This window comes from Prenolepis imparis, unplaced genomic scaffold, assembly GCF_030444845.1.
Source record: "Prenolepis imparis isolate NDT839.2.m4 unplaced genomic scaffold, iyPreImpa1.0 SCAF_5, whole genome shotgun sequence".
In the NCBI taxonomy this organism is placed as follows: Eukaryota; Metazoa; Arthropoda; class Insecta; order Hymenoptera; family Formicidae; genus Prenolepis; species Prenolepis imparis.
This window is the reverse complement of record NW_028141163.1, coordinates 7662824-7677142: the sequence shown is the minus strand read 5'-3', so window position 1 is coordinate 7677142 and position 14319 is coordinate 7662824. Positions and strand designations below refer to the sequence as shown.

At 38.7% G+C, this 14319-nt stretch overlaps 2 protein-coding genes across 5 annotated transcripts in view; one reads left to right on the top strand and one right to left on the bottom strand.

Moving 5' to 3' along the window:
* Kair1d (Kainate-type ionotropic glutamate receptor subunit 1D) overlaps positions 1-14319 on the top strand; it is a 384639-nt gene that overhangs the window by 27264 nt on the left and 343056 nt on the right. The gene's annotated exons all lie outside the window — the stretch shown is intronic.
* Positions 1-14319, bottom strand: part of Notum (palmitoleoyl-protein carboxylesterase notum) — a 209316-nt gene that overhangs the window by 11730 nt on the left and 183267 nt on the right. The window lies entirely within an intron of this gene.

The window sequence follows — 14319 nt, the reverse complement described above, 5'->3', positions numbered from 1 at the left end:
GCGGATCCTGGGGGGGGGGTTAAACCCCCCCCCCCTGGAAATTAAAAGAAACAGTTTTGCTGAATTTGTTTAAAAAATATAAGTAAAGAAAAACAAACATTAAAGAGCTATCGACGTCGTTGATCCTAGAATAAATAAATCTAATCATGAAACCAAAAATATTAAATAAAATAATTTTGCAAAACCCCCCCCCCCCCCTTTATCGACGTCAGGATCCGCTAGTGTCTATTACAATAAAATATAAAATATCTTTGATTAATTTTACTATGCAGTTTAATAAAATTAATCAAACATTAATCAGTCTCATGAAATTCTTTCCATATCATATTGTCCTACGATTACCATGATTTTCAGGGTAAATTCTAAGAGAAAATTCTCTCTTGTCAGTGTACATCCACACATATATATATAGAGGGGAGAAGATAGGTGTATGTGTGTTTATATAAACATGTATATTTTTTTATATTACTTTAAATGAAATATTTGCTCCATTTATTATTCAGTTGTAAATCATAATTAAAATGCTAGATTTTGAGGAAAAGGCAATGCCGAATGTATCTTTTAGTAAAAGCATAATACAACTATAGCTGAAGAATGTAAAAAGAGAGAGAGATAGAAAGACAAAAACAGCGAGAAAGAGAGGGGCATAAGGGACACGAAAACAGGTTAAAAATAGCCAGAGAGCGGATCGCGGTCGGCACCTTTGAGAGAGGGCCGTGCGTCTTACTGGTCGGCCCGTGAGTCGTTGATCGTTCGCATCGCGTCGTCTGGATGTTGATGATGATGGTGAGAGACCGTCTCGTTACCATTACGAGGGCCGGCCGACCGGCCAGCTAACACGCACCGCAAACCACGCATTACCATAACCGCACGCGTATGTGGGGTGTGGGGATGTGTTGCCGCGGCTCCTTCCTCGGGAGGTTGGCGAAAGTAAGCGTCAGCTTTCGGCGCACTCTCGCGACTTAACGAGCGCGTTCCCGTGGGATGCGGAAGGGGGAAACTTCGCGAGGATGCACTCTGAGAATTACGGATACGACGATACTTTACTCGGTTCTCGACGGACTTATTACAGGAAATGATTTTTAACGACGACACATTTTGCGCGACTTCCACGAGCGATTTAAATGCGTGTTAGAATTTTATTAAAATTATCCCTCCCAAAAAAACGTACTCCTTTTCGCTTACTGTATTTAAATCTCTCAGTCTCATATCTCTCTCCAGTGCGATTTATATCACGTTAACTCATGTATAATAATTCTAATACTAATTTAATGGTACGTCATGTATAATGAATGGTCGTAATTACGGAATGAATATTCATTATTTTTTATTATTATCAATTTTATCAACGGATTTTATCCCCGATTGCTCGTGACGGAGAATAATGTAGCATGCAAATTCGAAATTAAATTAAAAACGCGCGAGTGCAATATATTGCCGCTCCGACATTAAAGTACATCTCTCGAGAGAACGAAGTCTCAACGTTGCATCTATTTTTGTTCGAATAACTTATTAGCGATATATTATATACAATGCATAAATTATGTACGTTACAGATTCCTTTTTCTTTAATGGGTCACAGATTGACATCGAGTATCAAACTCTTAAAAAAATTGTCTTTTACTTCTTTGCATTTGCATTTGTGCAAGCGCATTTTTTAACACATGAATATTATCTCTCATCTCTTTCTTCTCAAATTTTTCTCACCGTTTCATCGAAACAACTCGTTTGCAAATTGGGGATCGCGAATATAGAAATGGAAGACTCAAAATTCGTCAAAGCTTCAGTTTGCGAGAGGCTCAACTCTTTCACACGGTCAATGGTGCATTTGAAATCTTCCGTTCCGTTCCTCTTCCTTCTTCTCGTGCCGCTTCGTTGGCAGATCAGTCTCTTTAATAGAGCAAGGAAGTGTTCGCATGAAGGTGAGACGAGATATACTTTCGGTTCCAGCGATTGAGCTGTCGCTGAGCACGGGGATAGATGTCGGAAAGACTTTGCTATGCTTTAGCTTTATTATGCGTTTCCGCGCCGACCGCGGCTGATCTCTAAATAGAAGCTGAGGCGCGTGATATTCTCTGTATCCTTGCGATTATACCTACACAACGGGGGATTATTTACTTACAAAATTGAATATGTTCCTTTTATTAATTCTTAAGATAATCCCTAAGGCAAATCGGCTTTCTTCTGTTATTTTATAAAATAGTTGCTTCGGCTAGTTTTAATCTTATTAGTCTCGGATTAAAATTTATCCCTGCGGCATAATCGATCGAAGCTTAATGCACAGTTTTTCTAAGCGCAGTCTTCTAAACTCACGGAGCAATATTATTTCTTATTTCGTGTATGCTAATCGCAAATTAATTCTGAAACTTTGGCATACATGTGAGAGAATGAGAATGTGTATATGTGTGTGAGTTGATATCAAAACATCCCAAGGTAAATATTTCACCTATATCTTAGGCACTTAGATACTCCATGTCTGGTAGAAGCATGCAAATGTTTGCATGTGTTACCAGCTAAGACGAAATCCAGTAATTAACATAACATCCCGCAATAATCAACGACCGTAGACATATATCACTTCTATTTAGAACCCGTAAAAGGAATACAGCGGGAGAGGAGGAAAAGACGCGTAAAGTATCTGCCGTAATTTACGTCGATAGGCCTAAAAGAAAGAGAGGACAACGGAATCGAGCGAAAGAGAGAAAGAAAGAGAAAAGGAGTGAGTAGACGTGCATAAAAGTGCAGGGAAGGAAGAGACGAGGAAGGAAGAGATGAGGAAGGAAGAGAGAGCAGGTGGCAAGATAGGGTATATGCCAGTGGATTAAGGCACGGAGCGGCGAGTCAAAGAGATTTTCTCCCCGGCCCGTCTCGGCAGGGGCCCCTCGTCCTAACAAGGGCTGAAATATGACTGCCTTGCCCTGCCTCGCCTTCACTCGCTCGCTTGGCTCGGCTTCGCCTCGCCTCGCCACGCCGTGCCGCATCGCATCGTGCGCGCCTTCCGAACGCCGCATGAGGGAAAAGTGAAGGAGATATCTCCTGGCAACTAATTTATCGGTCGGCCTGCTTGCCGGCGACCCGCGGGATCAACGCACTTCCCCAACGCCAGGGGTTCATAAACTAGCTCTAACATAAGTCGCGATTCTCTCTCTCTCTCGTCGGCGCTAATTATTCGTGCGGCGAGGAAACTCTGGCGAAACTTCGCGAACTTTGCAAAAAGGGGAAAAAATTACTTGAAAAGGAATTATTAATTATTATTTATAATTCTCTCTAAAATGAATTCGGGCAGATATATAATTTTTGCATTTTTGTTATCCACAAATTTTTTAAACATTTAATATTGAATTTGCTTTAATTAAAAAAAAATAGCGATATAATAATTTAAAAGTATAAGATTAAAAATAAATAGTCTTTGATAAATTTTTATCTTCAATTGCGCAAGTAATCATTTAGTTTCTTAAATGAGCTTTACCTTAATAGAATTTTAATTTAAGACTCAATCATGTGAAATATTAAATATCAAAAATTATAAACATGAAACACACAAGACGGAGTGGAGTGTCTGATTAATATTGCACTGCACATCACAAAGATATTTGAGAATAATTTTATTAAATGTTTCATTCTCAAGATATTTAATATTAAAAATTAAGAAGCTACGTAAAGAAATACGATTAAAATTGTAATGCACATTACAATCAAATATTATTCATATATATTCTGAATATCATCAATAGACGCCATTTAAAATATACGCGCTGCAAATTATTAAAATTGCGTTGTATTTTCTAGAAATGAATGATGCGGAAAATTTAGCGAGTTAACTGCTGCTGTAATTTTACTCTCTCCTTTCTCTCGCGATCCATGTATTTAAAACTACATTTCTGCACATCCATATACGAAGCAAAACTGAATAACACGGTTGAATCACGATGACCACAGACATCCGACAGCGCAAAGAAAACTTTTGGATTATCTAAAGAAAGCGAGAATAGAAGTGCAGAAAATTTTCCAGTATTTTCTTTTTACGTCGTTCTTTTATCTTTTCGTACCGCACAAAATACATCGTAATGAATTGTACGTTTTTATGTAAAATAACCACTTAATTTTGCGTTTAATGATCCTATTAGGAAAATATTTCAGAAATCCTCTTTCAAAAGCTCAATCTCTCGTTTTCTATCTTATATATATTTTACATTACGTTTTACATTATTTTCAATAATATTTAAACGCGATATACAATATCTTTTATTCGGCAAAAATATCTCTTTACAGAAATAATTTTTTAAAATGTTTATTAACATTTATGTATATATATATATATATATATATATATATAAGTTTATTTATATTGACATCTTTTAAAAATAGAATTTTTTATAAAGTTTCATCGATATTATGGATTGTAGAGAGAAAAAATATTCGGGCATTTCCATAATGTTAAAATCTGTAAGTCTCTTCTGATATCGCGATAAAATTAACGACTGTCAATGCGAACGTGGAATCATAATTTACGACTTATAAGATACGTATTTTCTGGCGGAGATTGATAGAGAAAAAAAGAACGAAAAAAAGCTCGGTCAGGCTGGTGTGGCGCACCGCGAACAAAATATCCGTACGTCGACCGTGACTGCGCGGCGTAGCGGTTACACGATGGTCATGGCGTGGTTCGGTGCAGTGGTTGCGGCGACGACGATGATAGCAGTGACAGTGATGTCGGTAGTAATAGGGATGGTGGTAGTGGTGGTGATAAGGATAGTGTTGGTGGAGTAGTGGTGGTGATGGTGATAGTCTTGATGGTGATGATGGTGGTGGTAGTCTTGATGGTGGTGGTGGTGATAGTAGCGGTGGTGATGGTGCTGATAGTGGTGGTGGTGATGGTGATGGTCGTGGTGGTCGTGGGGATAGTGGTGTTGGTCGTGGGGATGGTAGCGGTGGTTCATCGGAGTAAATATATTGGATGGCGGTAGGATTGGTGGCGGTGTCTTCCGCTCTCTACTTGAGCCGCGTGCCCGCTCGCTCGTTCACGCCTGAGGTGCGCCTTTGATGTGCCGCCTACACCGCGTTCTTGCTAACTTCTCTCTTGCGCGAGCCTCCGCCGTAACTCGCGTAGCGCGGCGGAACTGACAATGAGAGAGAAAGAGATTGTTTTTTCCCCTCCTCTATACCAAACGGCTCTACTACTTGCCGTTGCTGTAAAAAGCCGCTCTTCCGTGCCGCGGAAAAATCTTGGCCCGTTCTCCAGAGTCTGTCGAGTCGCGATGACGAACTTTGACCTTGATTCGTCTGAAGGATCGGGGAGGAAGCGAGAAACGCGGAGGCGCGAGAGACGGAACATCGATTATGGCCGCTCGTTTCGAGGGCTCGGCCGTGCGCGCTGGAAATGGTGTTTTTGCACGCGCGAGAGAGACCATCTGCCCTTCCACCGATATTAGGGCGGCTTCTTTGACAACGAGGAAAGAGAGGCTGCGCGCACCAATTCTGAATGTTACTTGTCGTCGTATTGATGTCGCGCGAATGAATGAAATTGTACTCTCTCGAGGAAGGAATTTTCAAAGAATTAAAGCAATTGCAGCGTGTAGTATAAACAAACCAGTAGTTAAGAAAATAATATATACCATATACATTTTTATCTACAAAAAGATAATTTTATATCCAGGTATAAATGAGATTCTCTGTCAGGTACTTTTACCAAAAATAATGAATTAAAACAGCAATTCAAAATAAAATGCACATCAAAGAATAGATAATCTGTAATTAATAATTCGATTAATTATTTACGCGGTTGCTGCACGGAGTCGCGTATCTGTACGAACGTGTTATCATTCAAAACTTGCTTACTAAAGATAAAAGGCGACCTAGATCCGACGAGCGTAACTCGACAGCTCACTCCGCGAAATCGGACTCCGGCTGACATCAAACGAGTTAGGCGAAATCGGACATAACGGCGCGGTAGCGGACGTAGGTAGGCAATCATTTTACGGGAGCTTATTTCGAAGATCTTTCTCTCTCTTTCTCCTCTCTTTTTCTGCGCGCGCGTGTACTCTTGCCTCCGCTTTGGCAGGTTAATCTCTTCTCTATATTCATCTCGCGGCCGCTTCCTCGGCGGGAGATTCTTCACGCGTGCCGGATCGAGACTTGTGCGTATATCTCCGATATATATATATATATATATATATATATATATATATATATATATATATATATATATATATGTTCTTTCCGGAAGTCTCGTTCGGTGCACATCAAAGGTTCCACTCGGTCGCCGACAATCCGCGACGCCGTACAAATCGATAATACGATTCGTAGCTGCCCCATAATGAGATTCGTCTCTCTCGAGACGATCCTCTTCCCATCCGAGGCTGTCGAGATATCGAGAAGATTCGTAACGACCGAGGAACGGACTTTACGGCGACGACACCGCGGTGCACCGCGTTTTCTCGGGCCGTAAATGGGAAAATTGCCTTCGCGCGTTCACTGCCGCACATCTCGATTGCTAATTAGACCCGCCAGGGATATGAATCGAATTCATATCCGACGCATAAGTTCGTAGCGTCAAGTTTGTCCATGTCATATCGTCATTCGACATGTGTACTTTACATATACGCACCATGTGTACTTTACATATACGCACTATGTACGAATTTTAAAGTGAGTCTTATTTCTCTTAATTGCGAATTTTATTTTCATTTTCGGTAGCTTCGCCTGTCGATATATCTTATCAATACATTTGTCTGTATGTATCTCTCTCTCATTAGTGATTTTTCAGAATCTAAGTTAATCATTTCTAAAGAACTCCAACAAAAGCAAGCAAATATATTCAAGAAAACATCATGAAATCTTATTAATTAATTAAAATTTTTTTCTCTGTAATTAAAAAGAATTGGGCGAACTATAATCTTCTAAAATTAACACATCCCAGAATTAGAAAATTATATATTATATATAAAACAGAATATTCTAAAATTATTAAAATAGAATAACTTTTAGATTAAATAGAATAGAAATTTAACGCTAAACATACGACGTTAATATGATTAAACAATTTTGCGTTAAACTATTTTCGCATGGCACAATATATTTTTCGAAATTGCTAAAAATGAATGGCCACTGGTATCACACGAGTATGTCGACCAGCGTTGAAATAAATAAATTAACAAAAACGCTCCGCAATATATTGATCACGATATTTACGGGTTGGGCAATTTCCGCGCTCGCATGTATTTTGCAATAACCCCGTGTAATCGGCCTACGCCGAAAGAGTGACCCGGAAATCTATCCAACATAGAACGCCCAGAAAAATATCGGCTTTATTACCGTGCCGCGACCAGTTTGTCCGGCAACCCCGATATGTATCACCATAAATATATCTTCCAGAATCTCATAAAAAAAAAAAGAAAAAAAAATTGATCGCGTTTCCGATTCGGACTAGTCGGTCATGTCGCTGATGGACAGCCGCGAGGCCGAATCTCGAGGTCGGACCTCAACAAATTTGCGATCGGTTAGCGAGGGGCACGCGTATTTGTTTAGGTGCCTTCCCGGGGCCCTTTCCCTTTCCTTCGCCGAACCGAGGATCTCTCCTTTCCCCATTCGAACGTGCCCTGCTTCCTCCCTTCGCGCGCGCCCTTTCTCTTCTCTCTCGTACGAGTTTCTGATGCGCGGTCCCCTTCTCTCACCAACCAGTTCTTTCCTTCCTTCTTCCCTATATCGCCTTCTCTCGCCCCTCCCTTTGCCCTCTATAGTTGTGTGTATACATATATCTATGTATATCGGCCTGAAGCGGCGCACCCGCGCGCGCAGTCGGTTCACCGTACGGTGGACCGTGAAACGTTTGATCTCACCGCCAAGCCAGATCGGCAAAAGGCCTTTTTCTGCGGGCTCGAGAAAGACGCAAGAGCGAAAGAGAAAGAAGAGAGAGCGGTAGGGGAGAGGCAAGCTTGAAGCTGGCCTCAAAGACTTGACTGATGACTTGCGGCCACAACTCGGGTAGAGGAGGCGCAGCCGCGGCTAAGGCTAAGCCCGTCGGGCGTTACGACCTCGTGGAAGAGATCGGCGACGTCCGAGAGAGCCGCCGCACGTCGGCCTCGATATCCGCCGGGTTTACCGGTTCCCCGTCGATTTCTCGGCGCGACGCGTGCCCACTCGTGTGTCCACGCTTCGCGGGCCCCTGCGGGACGCACGCCAACCCACACAAGCCACAGCGATTCCTCGTCGCCCCTTTGATCGTTGGGCCGCGATGCCGACCGTCTCGCTTTTCCTCACGAGCACGGAAAGCCTCGTCCCGCGTGTTGTCTTTTTTTTCGGACATATTAGATTTGGATCTTCCCCCTTTGGACGGGATCAGTCGAGCCGTCAAGCGTACCGGGGAAAATTACGCTTTGATACAGCTGTATTTTCTCGAATTATGTTTGTATCTTTTGGTGGAGAATTCGTGCGCGCGAAACGCAAAGGAGAAACTCTCTCCTCCTGTCTATATTTTCGAGAAATATTGATAATCGCGATCTTATATACACGACATCGCAATGACTCTTGTGTGCGTAAAACAGAATTTAAAACTCGACAATTTATTTGATGCACGAGACCAGCACTCGCTATTTACAACTTTTATCTTTAGTCTTTTATTTTAAAAGCCTTTTAAAAGGACATTTTTCAGGAAGAAATAAATTTTTGGTTACGCAGTATATCAAAATATATAACAAATAGAAAATGCGTGTGTAAAACCTTTTACTGAAATACGCTGCGATGTAAATGATAAAAGCAAGACCGAAAAATAAGAAAATGATAGCAAAATATATTATGTACATCTCTCTCTCTATTACTAATATTAAAAATTTTATAAAAAAACAAGAGGTAATAAGAGTAAGAGATAATAAAAATATAATATGATTATTCAATAAATCTCTCTCTCTTCCTCTTTCTTTCTCTTTTTCTGCTATTTTATTTACAAATTACTGAATATTAAAAAAGATTTAATATCTAAAAATATAATTTTATGTAATATAAATACAAAAAAAATTATGTATTGATTAGATACATATATACAATTAGAAAAATATTTTGTCCACGGTAAGACATAAATAATACTATTCGCCATTTCAACTACACGCGTCAACTGCGACGAATGCGCGTGATAATCTGATAATATAACGATAATGCTTGCGAACGAAGCGAGTTCTGCCACCGCGAGTGATCCCGCGATCAAAGAGAGCAAGGAGTATTCTCGTAGAGCAAAAGATGGGTAAGAAGGGGAAAGGAAGAAAAGAGAGACGAGAGAAGGAAGAGAGTATCGAAAGCATAGTCAGGTCTGCGTCGACCGCCTGAGCTCTGGGGTATACGAGGAAGAGGAGCGTTGTTCTCGGGCTGGCCATTCGGAGGGGATGGCTCGGAGAGGAGAGGAACTGTCGGCTCCTTTGAAGTCGGTCGGTACCGTGTGTAATTAGGCCGCCGCTCCCCACCCCGCCCTCGGTCTCTGATCTCGCCGCGCTGTGTCGCTAATTGCTCATCGCCTCACGGCAGAAGCATCGTCGTCGTCGTCCTCGTCGTAGTCGCTGTCGCCGTCACCGTCGTCTTGAGTCTTGATCGTCTTCGTCAGTTGCACATCAGCGTCCAGGTCCAGGCGCTCGTCAAGCTCTTCTCTCTCTCTCTCTCTCTCTCTCTCTCTCTCTCTCTCTCTCTCCCTTTCGTTGTTATGGTCCTTACGTTGGATCTTTTTAAGCAAAACGCAAAACTAGACTTTTCTGCAAAAGGAGGATTTCCAGTCGTTAACGCCGGTTTATTAAAAAAAAGCACAGATTTCATCTTAATTTCTTTCCAATTTTATTTTCTTGCAGAGAAACGTCAAAAGTACCAATTTTTTAACGTTGCACATAGATATGTACATATACGAATCTATAATGTTATAATTGGACGCAATTATGCAATATTGAACCAACCACCAAATTTTTTTATTTCGAGATTTTTATTGCAAATTGTGCCTGAATGTTGACGTTGGTTGGTTCCATATTGCATAACTGCGTCCAATTGTGGAAAAATAATAAAAGAAAAAAAGAATTTATTATTAACGAAAGAATAATTATAGGCACATAAGATAATAAATCTAATTTTATTTATCAATTCTCAAAATATATAAAGAGATGCATCTTGAAAATTGATAAGTAATAAAACTAAAATTCTTGTCATGTGCATACAATTATTTCTCTTGCAACTTATACTTTTATGCAACTTATAATTTTCTAAACTGTTTTTTTACAATACTTTAATTTAAAATTCAACTATAATATAACATTTAATTTATGGCAACCAGATAAAAGTCGATACAAATCTGTATCCTAAACCTGTAACTAAATATTAAATAATCGATACACAAAATTATTTGCCAGTGGACCGAAAGACTAGAGGATTTTTCGCTCGTTCTCATTTAAAAACTTCGTATTATTTTAACCATTCTTTAATTTATTTTTGCGAGCTTCCAGTCGTGCGGAGAGAACGACGAGTAGATTGTTCGCGGTGTTAAATATACTTTTGCCTTCGCCTTCGAGATTAAATTGTCCATTGCTCTGTAATCCAAGTCGCAATTATCCTCATCCGTGTCCACATCGTCATCGTTATTCATCTCCTTTAATGTAGATGTTCTTAAGTAGACGCGCGTATAGTCACCTTCTTGAGTACACATCTCCGTCTACTCTCAGTAATTGCTACCGCTGCTAATTGCTGCGCTGTATTATGACAGCGATTCACCCCGAGTCCATCCGAGATCTCCTTTCATATATATGAAACGCATATCTTCTCAGAAAGTAAAATATCATTAATAATGATTTATACGTGGACTCTCTACTTTACGGTGTCAACGCAACCAACCATATAGCGCCAAGGTATTCCGCATTTCCCATGTCGCTTGTAACAGCCTTGTTGTTTTGCCGAGAGTACTGTATCTTGGTCTGCTTGTATAAACTATTGCCCACGCATAGTTTAACAAAGTCGTGTTTACTGTGTAATTGTTATTCCCGCGATGCCACTGCTGCTTGTATAGTTAATGTGTCACACATCCGGCGTATGCAGTAGAGTAGAGTATCCGACGTGTTAATTCGTCACTGTTGTGCACAGTTTCCGTAAACTTTTAATAATTATTAACGTCTTCGAGAAATCATCGCGTCATTCTCATAATATGAATATCGTGTTATGAAATTATCAAATTATTAATACGGCCGTATTTTGCAATATTTTAATCTTTATAGAATATATTTTTAATTCTTTTTTAATTCTGGGAATATATTGTGTATATTTTATTTCTATAGTACACCGAGAGAATTTTCTCTTAGAATTTATCCTGAAAATCATGGTAATTGTGGGACAATATTGGCAGTTTAGTAAAATTAATCAAACATGTTTTATATTTTATTGTAATAGATATTATTATTTTTATTGTGATAAATATTAATCAAAGAAATTCTCATAAATGTATTTCCATACCATATTGTCCTACGATTACCATGATTTTCAGGATAAATTCTAAGAGAAAATTCTCTCTGTGTACATTTACACAATATTTTTCTTATTGTATTTTTTAATTTAATATATTTTAAAATATTCTCTGACCATTATATCGGGAAATTCTATAATACTTGCTAAAAGGAAACTCGGAATCCAGATAAGATGGTTATTCTTCGACGTAATTAATCAATGTACGCGCTACGGACACAAAAACGATTATCAATTTCGTCGCAGACAACACTTTCTCATCGTATTGGTCGCGTTTTAAGCAAATTCTGTTAAATGCTACAAACTAAATATCCCTCTCAACTCTCGTGATAACAACACCCTACTAATTGCTGCTTCTGCACAATGCTCCATTATCCGTTTACAGCTTGGTCTCTGCCGAATTTCCGCACAAAAAGACACGCAAGAGATAGAACGATTCCGAACCAGCATTACTCTTTAACGGGGCATTGTTTCTGCTAGCGTCTTTTATATAGTCTTTGAGAAAAGCGTTCTTGTTCTTATCGCCTCTCCTCCATCTAACTCGAAAGTCTCCGGCAAACATTGTAAAAGTTTAGCGTTAAATCGCAGCAATCTCGCTAGTCCACCCGTTTCTTCGACAATGAGATTTTATCATTAGCACGTTAAGATCTCTTCCACGCGAAAGCCGTTTAAGTAAATGACAACAGTAAGCAACGCGTGCAGTCTTCTCACAATGTATATCGTTTATTATTATGATCGTTAATATTATTCTTATCGCGAAATCTACAATGGCTACTTTCTTCGTTCATAAGTAGCCTATTAATGGTGGACCATCAGCGTCATCGTCGTTTTCTTATTTCCGCTGCCGTCTCTTCCACTTTTCGTATTCATGCTACGCGCATTATCATGAATATGTCCTATGAATATTTTGTTTTCTCGTTCGTGTTATATTTTGAATATGACGGTTCAGCTATTTAACTCTATTTTAATTACGCAAGTTAAGCTTTTCGCTTATGTATAACAAAAGAATAACGAAATATGCATAATTCTAACGAGATATTCGTAATTTGTCGCAAGATTTTAATAACGGTGAACATTTATTCTCTTGACAAAGGTTTAAGTAAAATTTCTATTAAGCTAATATTTAGTTTAGCTGGAGAATAAAATTTTATTATTTATTTACATGCTTAACGTTCAATTTATAAAATTAAATTTAATGTTTAATGACGAATAATTTTATAATCATGAAGGTTTCACCATTAAATGATTAAAAGTCAATCTTTTTAATTTTATATGCGGGCAGAATAAAATTTGTAAAACATAGACTTTTACGTTTTAATGAAATAAATAGAATCACAAGAAAGACCTAGAGAATAGATAGAGATTTTAAAGTTTTTTATTATCATTTATCTGTTTCCAAAACACGCGCTTTCACGAGACGTGGACATTTATATTTCGGAGCAATATCGAGTCGCGCGAGAGTACATTGAGAAAATAATCTCGAGTTGCTGGCGCGCAAAAGCAGCTCGGCTACAGAGCAAAGGGCTAAAACGGGAAGAGGCGCGGTGGAGAGAAACGCCGGAGGAGACGGGATTCCGAATCGACGCGGACTATGCGTGGCGCGCGAGATCACAGAGACGGAATCCCGACGTAAACAGGCTTAAATTGTAATCTCGGGCTTTCGGTTCTCTCTCGCGGTGGGATACTTGTTGCTCGTCTACTCTTTGATGTTCGGTCATGCGGTGCTTGAGAGATCAATATGCGCTCATTAACGAGTGCGGTCGCTCACGGTGCCAAAGGGACACGCATTCACGGGGAATATCGCAGTAACGTTAACCTTGACAGGTGGCATATACGATCATCGCCGCAATTATCCGCCCTTCTTTTTACGGACGCGACATGTCCGTTCGCCACCGCTCAAGAACAAGAGAAATGTCACCTTCGTTTCGGAACCGCGTTACTTCCAGCCGCGACAAATACTATACCCGTAAATGGATGTTCATTATGTATTTTGAATAACTTAACGACGATCTCGTGCGCAGAATAATATCGATAGAAAGAAAAAAAAAAAACAAACTCTAGACCTTGCTATTAGAGAAAGTGTGTGTGTAAAAATATATATATACTTGATTCAGTTTTTTATCCAAAGTATATAAAATATCTTTGTCATAAAACACAACCATTTTTTTAGCAATATTATTAGCTGCAGTACTTTTTTGCGTGGCAAATTGGTATTTTGCATGAATATAATACACATATTTGATGGTTAGGTTAAAGTTGACTAATGATTGAAATTTTCATTGATTTAATTTCAACATATTAGATTAATCTTGACATTTGAACACACACATACAATCATACAAAAACATATTGCGACCACCAAACAACTATTTTGCGGTATATCTCTCTGTTTGCTGTGTTATTAATTGGATTTATTAAAGCAATTAAAGCCGCATATTCGATTGTATTCGAAATGCTCATAATTCAAATCTATATGCATCTCCGTAATGAGCAACGATAAAACATAGGATGTGAAGAAAATTTATTTTTAAGAATTTGTTTAATGCTAAGTTTGAAATTTGGAAAAATTTAATATAGATTTATTTAGCACTAAAAAAAGGAGGTCTGTTAAATTATCATTATGAAATAATCATTTTAAAAAATAAATAAACAAAATTTTGTTTAATTAATTTCAACTAAATTTATAACAAAGTATACATAGAATATTAAAAAATATTTGCCGTTTTTACGACACTAATTGTAGAAATTAAAAAACTAAAAATATAATTTTTACTTAAATTTGCATTAAAAAAATACAGCATAAAATTTCATTATATACACAGTTGAAAAATTTGTGTTAAATTT